At 35.2% G+C, this 12,556-nt stretch overlaps 1 pseudogene; it reads left to right on the plus strand.

Moving 5' to 3' along the window:
• LOC107610482 overlaps positions 1-3,035 on the plus strand; it is a 3,308-nt pseudogene extending 273 nt beyond the window's left edge.

The following is a 12,556-nucleotide window of genomic DNA, read 5'->3' on the forward strand; positions in this document are numbered from 1 at the left end:
GTTACAGTGTTCCTTCCGAAAGAAGTGCAGAGGTGATGGTTTCGTTGGTCAGAGGTCCTGACAAAATTAAGATGCAAGTAGCATATCTTTCCGCCCATGTGTAAAGACTTGCGATTAATAAAGGATTGGATTTGGGACATCTCACTTTGGCGCTCACCGGAGCTCTTTAAAAATTTCAGTTTTTTTCACTCATTCCATTCATTGACAGAGGAACAACTCTATATAAATATTAGAATGGTACAGGTTACATGAAAAATATAAATCTATTGTTAATTGTACTTGGTAGAACTTTTGGTTGAAGCAGTTTTGGGGTGCAAATAATGGCTGCAAAAAAGACTTGATCAGAGACATCAATCCAACCAAGCTTACTTGGTCGTTGGTCGTGGGTGTTGCCCGATTGTATGAGTTTTCTAGCCAGTGAAACCAGAATGTGGTATTTAACTTGGAGATGGTTTTGCAAGATGAGCAGGTATTGGATGAGTGATTGTTATACGTTGCATCTTCTTCTTTAATGCCTTTCTAACAAGTTTTGGTTTCTTGGGTTTCAAAATGTTTTGCAGGGTGATAGAATTCATGCAACGATATGTAAGCATGGGTTGGATTTGTTCAGGGAGAGGATAAAAGAGCATGCCGTGTATAGTATGCCAAATTTTATTCTGAAAATTAATAATGGGAAGGTAAGGACAACTGCTCATAACTACAAGCTTAGCTTCTATAGAAAGATAGACGTGGAAGTCCTTCCAATCGAGACTTTTGCTTTTAACCCATTCAAAATGTGCCCCTTTGCTGAACTTGAGGCAAATGCTCCAATGGATGAAAATTTGTTGTTTGGTACGTTACATCGACATACGTCTTATTTTGTTAAGATATGATCTTGAATTTTATTACAGGTTTATATTTAAATGGCCTTATTGTGATATGCAGATTACATAGGAGAGGTTGTTAGAAAGGAAGAAGCTATGCACGAGTGAAGAAAGCAAGCGTATTGTACTACAATTAGAAGACCTAGAGTAATATTTACTATTTTGTCACTCCTTTCAGTTGTATATTTTGTTTTTGTTTTGTAGTCATTTAATTCAGGCATATGCTGGATATTAAGTGTCCAAAAATACTGTTAGAGTTGTATTATGCCTTTCATTCCAAGAAGCACAACATTAAATGTACATTGTTTGCGGAATTGGTGGACCAAGTGCTTCCACACTTCGAACGAGATGATGGGGAGCCTTTCATAATGGTTGTTCAGCTCTTTAAGTCAAATGTATACTTAAGTTCTGTGAATGTTCAAAGCACTTACTATGTCCCCAAATCTTACTTCAATCCAAACCTTCCCAAAGTTATTGACTTCAAGAAAAGGTGTGTCTCTGGAGTGCCCAAATTGCTGCTCTGTTATGAGTTCATAAAACATAATTTAAAAACCATATTAAGTTATATGAGTCTTCTTGGACTCTTTACAAATTTGCAAAGGAGGTCGTGTTGTGTGCACAACGGATAACTCCTTTTCAATCGTAGCCTCAATACTCTGTGGCAGATGAGATCAATGCAGGCATTGCCCCAATACGCACCATAGAGGATGTTCTTAATATGATACAGGTGAGGTTTGTAATTGATCACTTAAGCCGATAAAGTTTTGTTACTGATTTTGAAACATTTTTTTAGGAAACCTCCTACTGGATTGTGGGAAACATTGTGTCTTTAGAGATTGGTAAAGATGACTGGTCCTATACGTCATGTAAGACATGTCCAAAGAAAGTTCTAGAGAGCAAAGATATGTATTGGTGTGATCATTGTAGGCGTGTAGGCTTCAAGGCTATACTAAGGTTAGTTGTTTTGTGTCCAATCTTTGTTTGCTTTTTTTAAGGTTCTCTTGATATCATGAACTATGAAATTCAGTGTAGTTGCATATGGTCATGTTTTTATTATTAGCGGTGATGTGCTGCTGAGATGTTGTTCCATGTATAAGTTGCAAGTAATCGTGACTGATGAAAGTGGTTGTATGAAGCTCCTTCTGTGGAACAAAGAAGTAGAGCAAATGGTGGAAAAGGCTGCTGAGAAAATTAAAGAGTTATGCGTAAGTCTAATTCATGGGAGTTTAAAATATTTTGCTCCTGTAATGTATGTTTTCCGGACTGATAAAAAAAATATTATGTGCATGTAAAGAAGTGGGAAAAAGGAGAGTCGTATCCTAAATACTTGGATAATATTGTTGACAAAAGATTCTTATTCAAGCTCAACATCACCTACAAGAATATTAATGTCGTGGAAGGGGTATACAGTGTTTTAAAGATTTCAGATGATGAATGCCTCATGTCCAGTTTTGGTTCTGCCAATTCTTCTTTCGATGCTTCTTTAAGTATAGCATGTTGCGATTGGAACTAGAACTGAGCTGTGTTGATTAGTATATTGTTGAAACTAACATCTTACCTTCAAATGATCTTGGTTCCTGCAGTGTTCTCAACATGTACCTAATACCTCTACAACTGAAATAGGTAATAATAGCAATGGACATGGGCAGTTTCTTTGTCCAAGGTAAGAAGTTTATATGTCTTTTTTTATTGATATCCACCTTATATAGAGATCATTAAGCCTGATCAAGAGGTCGCTCATGTTTTACTTGCTAATTGTTGAGTTTCTATCAATAATAGGATTCAGCAGTTGAGATCAACGGTGATAGCTCCTACGAGACTCCAGCCAAGAGGTCCTCCCCTGATACAGGTGATGGCTCTACGGTAGAAGCAGGTGTGTCTGCAGATGTGCAAGCATCAACTAATGAGACTTTTAAGAGGAATTGTGGAAAAAAAATAACTGGATTCAAAACTTTTGATGTTAGTTACATTGTTGGTGTGTTTAAGAAGCTGTGATGAGACAAATATTTTCTTAGCAGTCTAGCTTAGTATATGTAGTCACTGCAATCTGGTAATGATTCATGTGTTCAGTATGGTTAATTAGTTTGCTTTGTTAATTGGGTTGTTAGGGTTTAGGGTCTGCATCTATCGGCAGATATTATGGTTGTCAAAACCTTTAAACCTTACAAGTAAAATTTGCTATTTTACTATGTGGTAGAAAATTCCTTGCACTTATTGCTCGTTAACATGATTGCAATGTTACTTGATCTAAAGGATGCCTAACTCATCCATCATAACTAAATCAGTTCTTGCAGAAAATTTTTGCCATACACTAAAGCTTTTTAGCTTTCGAAATTGAACTATTAGTATCAATGGGAATAGGATAATTCACTTATTGCAGAAGCTAGAGACATCGTGCGTGTTTGGATTAACGTTCGTAAATGGAAGTTTGTATAAAATTGATTTTGATCAAAAGTGAGTTGGTATTAATGTGGTTTATGTTGTGGTAATTTTTATTCAAAATAGATTATAGTACACTAAATATTGTTTGGATTACATTATTCAAAATCACTTTTAGATGAAAAATTACAGAAAAAGATATGAATTTAAATAATTATTTTATGTTATCTTATAATTTTATTTTAGATATTTAAATAAATTTTAATATTCTTTTTTAGTACTCTCAGTACTCTTTAGTACTCTAATAGGATTAATAGAATCATAATATAAAGCAAAAAAATATTCCATACAAAGAAATAACAATAACAGTAAAAAAAAACTCAAACAAAAAAATAGAAGTTTTATAAAAGAAATAAGAATATGCATAAGAGAGTATTGAAAAAAAATATTATAAAAAAAAACAACTAATATGAATAATGAAGGACATAATTATTTCTTAGCACATTATATTTTTCATCATGCATAATATATAATAATACGTTGCTCATTGGGACAATACATATAAGTAATGCTATATGGATTTCCATTTAGTGTATAATTATTATATGAAAAAGTACAGGGAGATAATGAGAGTAGTAAACAATGTGAACAATAGAGTAAAAAAGGAAAAATAGAATTAAAATCATAAATCAGATGATTAATTAATTATTAATCATTCCAGATTTTAATATTTAAAAAATAAGGATTTCAAATTAAACCAAATCACAAACAGTGCAGTTACACCCAATATTACGCTAACTTCTCTTCTCCAATCGTGATATCCAGTCTGCAGAGTAACCCAGCCACCGCGTCCCTTTCCCGCTTTCCGGTCCGATGCCGCCCAGACTCTAGCTACCACCACCCAGCCTTCGGCCCACTGACGAATGGATTTTTGACGGTTTAGAATTTCACAAATGAAATCTCGTTGAAGTATAGTCTCTAAACCAAGCAATAATCCTTTCATACAAAAAGTTGTTTGTCACTAAAACAAACCCCTAAAATTTATAAACCGAAGTATTCAAACCTCGGGTCGTCTCTCAAAGGACTTGCAGGGTAATGTTCTTGTTATTGGTTATGGACTTGTTTATTTTGGGGTTTTGGATAAAAAGCATGAAAAGTAAATGGCAATGAAAATAAACTAACAACCATAAAAGGCTCTTGGTAAGGTGTGAGAACTAGAAGTCCTATCCTAGTTATCCTTCTCAATTGTGATGAGAATTGTTCATTGCTACCACTTAGTTAACCCTTACTAATTGAAGGAAAGTCAAGTGGATGAATTGACTTGAGCCACAAGTTCTAGCCGACTCCCAAGGAAAGACTAGCTTTAGTGCACTCCAAACCAATTAGCAATCTCTCCAATTACCAATCAACAAAGGAATTAGATAACTCAAGTGTCACTAATTACTCTACCTAGGCCAAGAGGAACAAATCCTACACTAAAACTAAAAGAAGCATTTCAACAAACACATAGAGTGCAATAGAAGTAGACATTATTAATTGCAAGAATTAAAGGAATCTACAACTACAAAAACAAGAGATCAACAATAGAAAAGCAAAGAAGAACAATTATTATGAATTACCTCTTATTGGATTGAAAGAATGTAGAGGGAACAATACTAGATCTATAACAAAATGCAAGAACAACATAAAGGGAATTACAACAAAAGAGTAGAAGAAGATGAATCTAACAACAAAGAATTGAAATGTAGAAGTAGAAGAAAGCAAAGATTAAACCCTAGCTCTAAGAACTAATCCTAATCCTAATCCTAATTCTAGAGAGAAGTGAGAGCTTCTCTCTCTAGAAACTACTTCTAAACTAATCCTAATGTGTGTGTAATGAATGGAATCCCCTTTTCTCTTCAATCCTTGGCTTTAAATAGCAACTTTGGCGCCAAAGTTGGTTGCAATTGGGCCCCACAACCCTTCAGAATTCGTTGGTTGCGAATTCATTAAAAAATCATATATCAGCACCGACGCGTACGCGCACAGCACGCGTACGCGTCCATGGGGTGATTCGCAGGTGCGCGCAAGCGCCAGGTGCGCGCGCGCGTCCATGGGCGAGTTCAACTTCTTTGACTTTTCATGATTTCTCCACTTTGCATGCTTTCCCTCTTTACTCCTTTGATCCATTCCTAGCCCTTTTCAATCTGAAATCACTAACAAACATATCAAGGCATCTAGTGGAATCAAAGGGAGATTAAAACCATCAAATTAAGGGTTGAAAAGCATGTTTTCACATCTAAGCACAAATAAGGAGACAATCACAAAACCATGCTATTTCAATGGATAAATGAGGGTAAAAGGTATTAAAATCTCTTAGAATCAATACAAGATAAACCCTACAAATGGGGTTTGTCACCCACGCCGCCCAGCCTCTCTGCGAATGTCTGATCACACGCGCACCAGCCCTGGACAGCCTTCTTCGCGCTACCCACCCGTCGCTGCCCAGCCTTCAGCTGACACCACCCAGCCTCTCTGCAACGTTTGATCGCTTTAATTATTTGATTTGATTAGACCAGTACGTTGGTATATTGTTTCTTCATTTTGCTTAAGGGACCATACTGAGCATGACTTTCATATGATTGGCAGTGTCATGAAAGGTGGTCCAAATGTAACATCTAATCCATTGTTGTTAACCGCTATACTTGAGAAAGCTAAGGAGCTTGATGTGCCAAAAGATATTGTTAAGCACTTAAGCATAATATCAAAAGAGCTTCAGAGAAGGGATAGGAGGCTTATATTGAGAAGTTGTCGTTGCGTGGCAGCTCTGTCGCCGGATCTCCTCCCCTGCCTCCATGCATCATCGTCGACTCTCTCCATCCCGCAAATATGTTGGATGTTCAATTCACTAGGTATGTAGGTGGTTATTTTAATTCTTAATTGGATGGTTATTTTGTTCAATTCAGTTTAAGTATATACCATTAACAAATGTTGGATGGTCATTTCACTAGGTAGCCGGATAATTATTTTAATAACTACGTGGATGGTTGTTTGATGATGATCCCGCGACGGTGATAGGGAAGGGGACTACAGGGATGGACAATAATGGCCGGTGAGAGAGCTTCTAACGCTGGAGAGGTGGGATGATTGATGAGGGTGGGGTGGCAGATGGTTTGGGGGGAAGAGGGTGTTTAGGTGAATTCCTTTGGTAAATTAGGGTTGGGATGGTTAATTTTTTGAAATAACTGTTGGGTTTTTTGGTTTAAATAATTTGGAAAATTTTCTTTCCCCCTATATTGGGCTAAATTCAGAGCCCATTGTTCACATTGTTTAGATTCCTCATTGTCTCCCTAGCGGAACTGTTATTATATACATTAAACCACATATACTATGTTGCTATTCATAGTACCTCAACTAAGTCAATTAGGCCAGTCTTCTGCATAACCAATAGCTTTGTACATTCTATTCAATTTCTTAGGTGGCTCAATTTCATCTTATAAAAAACTTTTTAAACAAATGCCCTGGACATAATAATGTTGAGTTTTCCATTAAGTTTTTCGTAGAAAAGTGTATAATTAGACATAAGAAGAAAAGCATGAGGTTGAAGTAGAAAAAATCCCACAGTATATCTGATGGAAAGACACTGTTAATGTTTTTAAGACCATGTAGCGAGCACCTCCTAAAATATTCTATACTATAGCAGATTTGTTGTATTGAAGATATATAATCGAAAGCACGAGCAGTTTTTCATGCCAAGTAGATCAATGAACAAGATACATAGAAGATTCTCATATAGAGACTTCAGTGTAAGGCAACAGTTCTAAGATAATCATAGCATTCTACCTCTAAATAGAGAAAATTTAAGCAAAGAAAAAGCAGAAAACACTAAATGGGCTTATTCTTGATCAAGAAACTTCTTTGTGCTCATTCTTGATCGCCGATTTGGGAAGAAGGTCTATTATACAAAGCTAAGGTTTTGTTTTTATAGTGCAAGCTAAGACCTTTCAACTTACATTCATTACTTCCAGTAGCAGTCCACATTTATTTTAGACTGTGTTTGGCAAAGTATCCTATAATAGAAAAATATAGAGACATTAAGATGGTGGTATTTTTCTTTGTCTACACGCTCCACTGTCCCTTCTTTGTTGGCAGTAGAAAATTTTTGTTCGAAGACAAAGACTTTTTGCTTATTCGTCTAATTGTCTCCTCCATATATGATTGTATCTCCTAATGTCTTTATATTTCTATTATAAGACAGTTATCAAACATGGTCTTATGTACATAGAATAATGGGAATTAAGGGGCGGTTAAGGATTCGTGTTGTTATGTTACCCCTTCTAAAGTAGCTACATATATGAACATGGATTTTTTTCGCCTATAGTCAAAGTTCAACTTGTGCTTGATTTTGGCAGCGATTATACTTGGCCGTCTTGAAAACTTAACATGATCTACACTACAAGGTTTTTATTTATTTGTGGCAGTTTTTTTTCTTATTTGTGGAGGTTTATAACCCCCACCAAATAGTTTGTGGGGCTTCTAAAACCCCCAAAATTTGAGGTGCCACGAGGTCTTTTGTGGGGGTTTTTAAAAACCTCCATAATCTATTCAGTGGGAGGTTTTGTGTGTGCTTAGTGGAGGTTTTATATTGGACTTTTGTGACGGTTTTAAATCACTTTTGTGGTAGTTTAAAACCCTCACAAATTAATTTTTTAATTTAACAAAAATTAACTATATTTTGTGAGATTTTCAAACTTCCACAAACTCTGTAATTATTTATTTATTTTTAATTTCAAATCATTCATTAATCTCATCTCATTTACATATTCTCAAATTAGAAATTTATTTTTTAATATAAAAATTTAAAAACTAAATCTTTTATAACATAATTCTTCAATATAAGACATAACTATATATAAAATCATTCTCTAAATGCCAATTTCTATCACAAAACAAAGCTAACCTCTTTATTTGAATCAGCAATAATTAGTGAAAAAATTACAGAATCCAGATATGATATATTACACAATCACCATTGTTAGGCATTATTATGTACAACATATTATGAGTTTACATCATTCTAAAGCAACTCAGATCAGAAGCAACAAAGATGCAATAGTGATACAAACAATAGCTGTGGTGGCAACAATTGAACCTTGATCAAGTGATTTCTGTAAGCTTATTCTTGAGAAATGCTGGTAAGCCAAATACACTACAATCAATAATGAAATGATAGCACATTCTTTTATGTCCCTGACAAAGACAATAACATTGAATAGTTTTATGAAGAAGAGGCAATAGTTTGTTGAACTCAAAACCCAAAAGGATGGATTTGCTTACCTAAGTCTCATGACCTCATAAGGGGAAAGGATGACCAAGAGAAGTGTTAGAAACGGAAACTCAAGTTCACCTTGAAATAAAGATCCAGCAGAAAATTCTTCATTCAATTAGTTTTTGAAAGTATGAAGAACAAAATAAACATGAATTATTTACAGCAAAAATAATATATTAAGTCCATCCAAAGGTTCCAAAAATAATGCCTATACCCAGTAGTGGAACTTATAGCTTTGCCAAGTTAGTAGCTACATCATCTTCAATAGCATCACTATCTAATAAATTGGAACAAACAGATTCAAATTTTCAAACTGCCATTATCAACTGCAATGTGTAAAGGAGTTGATCCACCGGCACTAATATTTACTTTCACACCCGCTTGCATACAATAAAATTCAAATATTAGGATCCAGAAAGAAGAACAAGATAAAAATAATAGGGAAGAAAGTAACATGTTACCAACAAAGATATAACCACATACTAATACACCCATGAAAACAGTACATAAAAGTTAAGTTGCAATAACGAATAAATAAATCAGTTTGTATTTCGGTTTAGATTAACCATTTACATTCAATCAACCTAACTCAGAATTTAAGAATGGTCTGGTTACCTGAATTAACTCCTCTAAGCATCCCAGCGAGCTGGCTGCCATAGATGAAAGGAGTGGTAAGAATTGGCTAAGTATTCTTGAGCAACTAAGAATAATTGCAAGAGAAGTAATAAAGAACAAAAATTGGTAACTACAACCGTAGCTACAGAGCAACCAGATCTGAAACCATAATGTTGATAGAGGAGGACGAACCCCTCCCAACACAATATAGAGCAAACACTTCCTAAAGCAATTATTATGTGAGCAAACCTGTCTACAAGTGTAATGCTGATTAGATTAAGGGAGAAACCACAATCAATATCTGTTTACCTGGCAGCCAAGATCTCCAAGTCCTAATATACGCTCGTCATTAGTGACAACAACTTGAATGCTCTTCCCTGTCTAGCTTTTCAGTACTTCAAGGATCTTGCCTCTGTAGAGTCTCAAACACTTGGTATCTCTTCTTATCTTTCTTTCTTTCCTTTTTTTTCCACCTCAAAAGCTAAATGATAAAAACAGAACAGTAATTAATGAATGCAGCACAATCTATGAATGACCTCTCCAAACCAACACAAAATTCCCAAATTAGCACTTTAATCATTTGTGGTTATCACATTACAGGGGTTTGTTGATTTCATGCAAGAAATGGTCTTGACAATGCAGAAAGTGAAACACCAGGTAGTCCTTCAATTCATGATATACATATATCAACTCCTTCCTTAATTAGCAAACAATTACCATGAACAGTTATGAATTTCCTTAATTCATGATATACATATATCAAGTTATTACCTCTTTCATAATTATTTTTACTTTCTAGGGTGAGAAATGCATGATGGAAGATTTTTAGGGAATGCTAATTGATATGTATATCAAGGACTCTTATAGAAGTCTCCTATAGAAGTTGTTCAATCCTAACTAACTAACTGGCTGACTAACACTTACCTCAAGTTAAAAGTCATAGCTAACTTTGAAGTGTTATTTAAGAAGTTTGGAATAAATTTGAGTTGGATAGAGATAGAGTACCTGTTATAAAAATTGGTGGAAAGGTCAATAAAGGTTTGGAGGCCCGATTTCTGAAAGAGATTGGGGTCGCCGTCGTCATTGTCAACGGCGAAAGCAAGGGCGGTCTCAAGTCTGCTCCATTCAGCAGCCTTCAGTCTCTTTTCCTGCTCTTCCCCAATCGATGTAATTGCAAGATATCATGCAATAAAACAAAAAAAATTAAATAGATAAATAATGAACTTGAGAATTTTTGTAGTGGTTTAAGAATTGGCACATTGTTCAAACAATTAGCACTGGTTTTCACATAACATTGGTCAAACAACAGACACAAAGTATACTGGCAAATTAAATGTGTTAAACCAATATAACACATTAATAAAAATCACATCACTTTCTTATATATTCATATCAATTGAAGATTTGGTATATTCGGTAAAGATTATGCAGACAAATATAAAGAGGGGGAGAAAAATGCATACTTCTTGTAATTGCATGGAGTTGATGTCTCCATCTCCATCCTCCTACTCTGCCAAGAGTGATAGCCAAAAGGGTGTAGAACCTTCATTGACACGGAAGGCAATGTGTTTGTCTGGATATGTGCAAGGTGTTTTGCAAATATTGCAATCACATAGAACAAAATAAAGGCCATTCATTCAGTAGTATATAATATCCACTAAGGATATCTTTAACATGTTGTTTCAAGTTTCTAGTTTCAACCAAAACATAGAAAAATAGTAAGGCCTTGGAGGAGACCACGGCCTCTGGCGAGAATCTTGTTCAGTTTCTATCTACCAGTGCAATTAAAAGTTCAAATTAAAAAATAAAATAGAAAGAATCTTCTGCATGTATATATATGATGCATATCCGTGTGTACCTTTGGTATATAACTGGGATTTCACCTCCCCTTTTACATGTTGTTTTGAGTGTTCATTGTAGCAAGAATAGTTTTAGTAACACCAGCACACTTAGCATTCAATACAACATATAAATACATCAATTTCATAAAAATATATTACTATTTTGGATCAAATACTTATACTAAATTTGTCAATAGTGAATTTGAATATAGCATATAATAAAGGTTTAAAAAGTTACTCACATATATAGGTATACAATAAAATATGCATACATGAGAGAAAAATTGAAGTATTTGTGGATCTTAGGCCGGCGCACCTTGCACCAAGAGAGTCAAAGCCTTGAGTGGAGGTTTCGCCATTTGTTCCGGCCAATTCGACAACACCATTGTCCACCTTGATGCCTAGGATGACATTGTTCTCTTGGAGGACCTCAACAAAAGGTTTTCCATCAGAAGTCTTTTGGTAGAGCCTCCTCAAAGAGGATGATGCCGGAGAGGTATTGGAGGGCATTAGGGGAGGTCAAGAGGAGCTCGCGCAACGCTTGGCGGTTGACCTCAATGTTCGCAAACTTGTTTGATTCTTCCTCAAATCAGACTATTGCTTTAGCATTGATTTCAATATCATGAATAATAAGCAATGAACTGCTTTTGCAGATAGTTTAGTTCATCAAATTTTGTTAAAAAACACCTTCTATACCAAAATATTAAACATAAATCACTTCACTTTAAACATATAAAGTAAAATCAATCATACATGAATCAAAGTAATGAGTAATTAAATTTTCAGAAGCAGAATTAAACACATGATAAGTAAATATAAACCAATTTTCTGCATTACTATTGACTAAAACCAATCTTAGATACATCACAGTCATCAGTAATTAAACTCGCAAATGCTGAACCAATCTAATTGACAAATTAACTAACATTTAACCAATCTAACTGAAAAATTAGCTAATTTTTAACCAATCCAACTGATTTCTTCAACTGTGAAATATTATCAGTCTCTCCCTATGCTTCTAACTTTCTATTAATCTAACTGATCCTAAACTTTTCAGATACTAAACATAAATCACTCAATTTCAGCATTATCATTAACTAAAATCATTCCTAGATAAGTAATCGAATCAAACATACACTAACTAATTTCAACTAATATAAATGACAAATTAACTAGCTTCAATCGAAGCTTACAAAGATTCGCTAGCTTGCCTTCTTGATCTCCTCAGCTAGCACCACCGAATCCACCCCCAAACCACACCCCCGAATCTGCGCGAAACCGCACTCTGAGTGCTTCAATCCGCCGGAAGAAAAGCAGAACCAGCGGCACAGCCGATGGTGGAAGACGACGCAAAAGCGGAAGATTTAAAGCACTGCCTCAACAATCTGAATTAAATCGTCACTCTGAGATGTCAACGAAAATTCAGAGGCTCCACGATCTCCATTCATAACTCCACCGGCAACGCTTTGACGGAGGAAACGACGGTGGCAAAGAGATGAATGGCGGCAGTGACATCGAGATTTTAGGGTTTCACAGTGTCCCTCTCCCTC

The sequence above is a fragment of the Arachis ipaensis genome, chromosome B01 (assembly GCF_000816755.2).
Source record: "Arachis ipaensis cultivar K30076 chromosome B01, Araip1.1, whole genome shotgun sequence".
Lineage (NCBI taxonomy): Eukaryota > Viridiplantae > Streptophyta > Magnoliopsida > Fabales > Fabaceae > Arachis > Arachis ipaensis.